General features: G+C 36.9%; 1 pseudogene; it reads left to right on the forward strand.

Annotated features, from left to right (window-relative positions):
* Positions 1-475: 475 nt before the first annotated feature.
* Positions 476-1118, forward strand: LOC107513211 (annotated as a pseudogene).
* Positions 1119-6546: the final 5428 nt, after the last annotated feature.

Below are 6546 nucleotides of genomic sequence, written 5' to 3' on the forward strand. Positions count from 1 at the left end.
CTGAAGATCCTGAAGTGCCCGGGTGGCAGGATAGCTTTTGGTTTAGTGCGGTACATTCTGTGTTCCTTGCTGGAAATATTACTCTGTTGGGAATCAAGACCTCTAAACCCACAGAGCACAAGAGATTCAGGGAAAGTAAGCACAAGATCTCCACAAGGACAACAGAGAGTGATGCTTCCCAAACTGCTGAATTCTATCCACCGAGGACACACCACCAGACAACAATCATTGATTTCGAGCACGTGCTGTATCCTGAATGATTAGGTTAGTGCCTGTGGCACCAAGCCAGTGCCTCGTCTGTGCCTTAAGCGACTCATCAGTGTGATGACTTCCGGGGAGTTTGATGTGAGATACAGTCACTAGATCTCTTGGCCATGTGCTCACTGCCTCATTTCCTTTCAAGTGGGTTCCTTCCATGTGGCTATAGGAGTGAGCACTGGAAGGAACGGGCACCAGGGCATCAATAGTAGATGACATGGACCTCTCACAAGATCTAGGCCTCTTCCCAGGCTGGTGCTCACCAAGGAGAAGGTCACAGTCAAGTTCCAGAGCCAAGATCATGAAGCCCAATGGCAAGAAGCCGGACAGTTTGAGTCTGGCATCTTCCAGGTTCTCCTTGAGCAGGAGATGACCTTAAACCTCAAGGCCCAGCTAAAGGAGCTCAATATAACAGCAGCCAAGGAAATTGAAGTTGGTGTTGGTTGGAAAGCTATTATAATCTTTGTTCCTGTTCCTCAACTGAAGTCTTTCCAGAAAATCCAAGTCCAGCTTGTACATGAACTGGAGAAAACATTCAGTGGGAAGCACATTGTCTTTATTGCTCAGAGGAGAATTCCACCTAAGCCACCTTAAAGGAGCCATGCAAAAACTAAGCGAAAGCATCCCAGAAGCCACATTCCGACAGCCACGCACGATGCAGCCTTGGAGGACTTGGTTTTTGCAAGTGAGATCATGGGCGAGAGAATCCGCGTGGAGCTGGATGTCAGCCAGCTCATATAGGTGCATTTGGAGCGAGCACAGCAGAACAACATAGAACACGAGGCTGAAACTTTTCTGTTGTCTACGAGCAGCTCACAGACAAAGCTGTTAATTTAGAATCCCTAGAGTTTCCATTGTAAGCAAAAATGGCTAAATAAAATATTCACAGTTTTGATGGCAAGGGGCTCCCAGGGTTCTGGGCTACGTGCTTCTGCCGTCCCTGATCCCAGAGGTACCACTTCTATGCCAGCAGCACTCCCAGCAGCTAGGAAAAGAAGTCCTTCATTCAGCAGGGGAAGCTGGGAAGTATATCGCATCATCCGCCGCATGTGCCGAAGATTTTAGATGCTAACGAAATGTCTCTTCATTGTTCTTGGCACAAGGCTCAATATCGTTATCCTCTTTCAGAGCAGGAAACAGATGCAGATGAGTCTTCTTTTAAGTTACTGTCTAACATATCTCTTCTCTATGTTTCTGCAAACGGAACCACAGGACTCTATGGAATAAAGAATTCCTCTTCCATGTGACAATTTCATGTACTCTAAATCCTATCTCCATTTAGTTGCATAATGCCAGTTTTTTTTTTAACATACACATTTCCCAGACCAGTCACCTTTCCGTGCACAAACTCAGGTTCACCAATGTCCTTCTAAAGCTCAATGTTTCACATGAGTATATATGTAAAGCAGTGACTCTCTAATTCTATATTTTGTAATTAGTATTTCAAAATGACATCTAAACCTATGCAATTTTTGCTCTTAATTAAATTTCTTCTTGGATTTGATGTCTTGTTCCAGACTATGAAGGTACTTGAAACCCTGACTTTGTGACCCATTTATCATTCAGCTGAATGAACTATGAAGAGCACTCTGCTCCTGTGTGAAATGATTTCAAACCTCCACTTTGACCATTTACTAGCTCTGTTGTATAAGAGGAGCTTTATAACACTGATTAACCACTGCAATTTTATTATGATGGAATTGAAGCCTTCAGCAAACTTTAGGGTCATACTAATTTTAGTTTATGCATACCAAATGTTAGCAACTATGGAAACTGCACTTGAGTTTTCATAAATAATCTTCCATTATAACAATAACAACAACAACAAAAATAGAAGTCCAAGGACTTTCAGACTATTTACCTATAAGAACAAAAGAAACAGCCCGTGTGTCTGGGTATATTTTAACCCTTCCAGAAAAGCTTCAACTGTCCAGTGGTGGGTCTCGATGTGCTTGTTGAGAGAGACCCTCACCTCCACATCTGACTTCAGTCTATTAAGCCATACGTTTTGAATTTGCTTGTCATGCAGCTTACTTTTTTATTTTATTCAAAATGGTATCAGAAGATGTTCCTTTCTTCCTTCTCTTCATCTCTTACCAGCAACTAATTGGTTCATATCTGGATCTGGATAGTCAAAGAGAAAGAGAAGAACAACATTGACACTCCTGTGACCCTACTAAAGGCCACGGCACCACCTTGTTGTCCTGCCTGCCTGTCCCAGTGGGTATGACAAAGCCTTTAGTTCTAAAGATTTGCTATCTCAAATACTATTGCAAATAAATACATTGATAAGCCACATCATAAACATTATTCCTTCAAAGTTTTAATGATAGTAAGATGAGTATCTAAACAGATGGTACGATAGCTGATTTCTTCTGTAATTTTTAAAAATATAATCCACCATTTATCCATAAATCACCATCTATTTCATGTTACTTTCCCAATCAGCCTTGGCCCAACATAAGCCTGAAGTTGGAAGGCTCTTCATTTTTGGTCTTGGAAGTACATAGGTGAATCACTGATCCCGAGCCTACGCATTCATAACAATAATGTTCAATCATTCTGTTGATTGAAATGGGCTTGGAAATCTCAGGAAAATTGGCAGCTTCTATAATCTCTCTACAGTAGATTTTACTGTTCAAAGAATATAACTAATTACACCTATAATTATGTGTATAATTATAGTCATATTGACAGACAAATAGTTGGTGTGATGGAGAGAGAGAGAAAGAGAGACAGAGAGAGAGAGAGATGATTTCAAAAGCCAGATTCCTTTGTTTAGACTTCCTATTTCACAAGAGGAAATTGATACAAAGGAAAGCAAAAGAAGACAGATTTTTCCTGGCCCCTTCACTGCTGATGAGAAAATTCCATAAGGAAGGAGGATGTCAGAGTTGCCGCTGCCCTCTGCCTCCTTGCCTCTTTGCTTCTTGCTCTTCTCTTGAAATAAATCCTGACGATATCACCATGAGCTTTGCAATTAAATCGTTTCACCCAAAGCCAATGTTTTTTTCTAAGAGCATTTTCCCTTTTGCGGGGTGGAGATTCACAGTTTCTCCACTCGTTTGTCTTTTAGCTCATATCTAAGGGAACACACGGAAGAAGCATGGTCCGAAAGAAATTGGATACATAGAAAAAGAGTTTAATTGTTGCTTTTAAACTAAATTATTAAACTACAAGTTATCTGAATCAGCTAAAAAAGATGGAAAAGACATAAATCAGCCACCACCTACATATGTTAATTCATTCTCGTTTTTTTACTGTTTTAGTATTTTGCTCAGCTCCAATGTTATAATTAATTATTTCACTTGTAAAGCAATGTTTTTGTAAACACGTACTCAAACTTAATAGCCTCCTGAAATATATTTTATGTACCAAAATATGTATTTTAAAGGCAGTTCTCAATTTAACCTGGTCAGTGAAATCTCCTTTTCTATATACCCAAGTGTATATTTTAACTTCCACTGAAATTATTTCTCAGAAATTTTTCTATTAATTTTCAAAAATTGTTTTTATATTTTAAGAAGCCAAAATTGTGGCCTGAAATATATGAATATTTTTAATTTAAATATAAGTTACCTTTGCATGAGAGTGAAATAGAAAAACAAAATGCCTTACAATATTTCAAACTTGGGATATCTAAAATTAACACACTTCGCTCTTGATATTTGGAGAGAAATGTTTTTCTGAATGTGTAATTAGATTAAAAAAGATACCTTGACATTTTAGTTGTATATAGAAATTTAAACTCAAGGCAATACATAACAAAAATATAAAAGATTTTAAGAACTTTCATGTAGTAAAATTATTTTACATTCCTATGTGACTTCAATTAACTGAAGAGAAAGCAGTCTATATTTTGATCCAAACACCACTGAAAGTTTTATGATTCACTTGGATTTACTAAGGGTGAAAATAGCTTTATTTTTCCTTTGAATCATTTCCAAGTTGCTGTTAACTAACATATATATATTTTAAAGTCATTGATTTTTATGACAAAGACTTTCTCCATCTGGAAAACAAAGTATATATTACGGTCATATTCAAGGACGACTATATAAGACTTGATTTTTTGCAAAGCAATAACATATGGGATTTTAGAGGGGTCTGGCCTGGAGGCTGGAGGAGAGGAAGGAGGCGTCCATTTGACTGTGGGAGCAGCGCACAAGGTCACACATGATCCACTTTAAGATGGTCTCTTACGTCCAATCCAATATTTACACCACTCCGTCGATGCGTTGCACTAGAAGAAAAAGAATCAACCTTCTACTGCCCTTGTGGCTGCAGAGAAACCGCTATGCACATACTCTGACGAGTCTGAGTGTGGCTGGAACCGCATAGTCTGTTCTTCCAAGAGTTGGCTATAATATTGTGCCTTAGTTATTGACAAAAGTTTACTTTCCTTTTTAAATTTCTCTAATGTTAACCATCAAGTGCTTTTCCTTAAAGCTTAAGGTTTTCATCAATAAATATTTATGTTTTTCTGAGGACATAGAGACGACCTAGAGAAAAAATTGAGCTAGCTGAAAAAAACTACGTGTTATTTAATGGTTGCGTTCTAAGACATACTCTTATTTAAGAATGTATGTGCAGACCGGGTAGTGGCTTTTAAAACCACATGTTATTCTACAATGATACTTGCTTTTTTGCTGATATAAGAGAGGTGGCATGATGTGACATGCACAGGGCTGGAATGGGAAAACAGGAATCCTCCAGAAGCCATTTTCATTTTGAAATTAACTAGCTGCATGATCTTGTAAAAGTCATTGATCCTCTCCAGGCCTCAATTTCCTCATTTATGAAATAAAGAGCACAGACTAAATGATTTCTAAAACCACTTCTAATTCCAATGAGTTAAAGTCCCTCATTTTACTATGATTCTTAAAGGCTAATTTTAAATTATTTTATAGTCTATTCCACAGTGGTTCTCAAATAAAGAGAATAGATTGACAAGCATATATCCTCAACCTTCACGCGGAAGCTTGCTCTGTAAATTTATTACTTCCGAATATCTTTCTCAGATGATGCTCTCTTCATAAGGTGAAAAACAGGGAGTAAAAATAAAATATAGTTACACTGTCTTAATACTGAAATTTATTTAACACATTTAACAAATTTTATGTTGTATCTTTAAGACTCTATTGCAGAGGCTCGTGGGCACAGACAGTGGATTAGTGGTTATTAGAGGGAAGGGGAGGAGGGGAGAAGTAGACGGGGTAAAAGGTGACAAATATTTGGTGACGAAAGGAAACCTAACTCTGGGTGGTGAACACACAATGAAAAATATGTATGACTTACTGTTGAATGATACAACTGAAACCTATTTGATTTTATTCATGTCACCCAATAATTTTTAATTTAAAAAAATTTAAATTTTTAAAAAATAATTAATTGCATCACTAACATTGATTATTAATAGAAAAAAGTTTTAGGGGAGACTCTAAGAAAGATTTTGAAGAGAAAGGGAAAGAACAAGATTTTGAAAAAGTGCAACAAATGGAGAAAATACTTAACAAAGCACATTCTGAATCCGAGCAAACCAGTCCCATAAACAAAAAAGTCTGATTTTCCCAACACCTGCTTCTTTAATCCTCAGGGTAAAGACCCCACACGGTCCCATGCTTTTACTGGGAGCTCTTTGCTTTTATTTGTTTTTGTCTTCTTATAAACTAATTTTGAAGGACTGAAATTCGTGAGACTGGTAGTACTAAGTTTGGACTTATTCCAAGACAAAGTAATTTTGTAGGTATATATTCGTTTGTACCTTAACACTATTATTGAAAGCGTTTTGACTGATAAAACAGACTAGTTTTCTCCCATGCTTAACCAAAATTATTTATTGAGTTCAACTGATAGTTGTTAATGAAACCTTCACAAGCCCTCTGTCACCCAATTCTCTAAAAATTACCTTATGTTGGGGCATTTTTTACATTTTTAGTTGCCTAATAAAATTCAATCTTCTGTCATGTAATGCAGTTTCAGTCTATAAAAGGAATACTCAGCAACAAAATTGATTCTCACCAATAGTATAAAATAAAATTTTAAAACAATTATTCCCTTAGTTATATCAAAACTTCAGAGGCAGCTGAAGTACACATAATCACATGACATGAATTCTTTAAATATCTTTCTTCTTTTGTTGGCTTATTAATCTTGTTCATAATTTGTCTGTTTTTCTCCTCAAACACAAAATGGAAAGTAAGATTTGAATTGCAAGGTAAATAATAACACAATGTAGTATAAAACGTTACATGTACAAAATGCATCTGAAGTGTCCATGATTAACAG

The sequence above is a fragment of the Rousettus aegyptiacus genome, unplaced genomic scaffold, assembly GCF_014176215.1.
Source record: "Rousettus aegyptiacus isolate mRouAeg1 unplaced genomic scaffold, mRouAeg1.p scaffold_m13_p_16, whole genome shotgun sequence".
Lineage (NCBI taxonomy): Eukaryota > Metazoa > Chordata > Mammalia > Chiroptera > Pteropodidae > Rousettus > Rousettus aegyptiacus.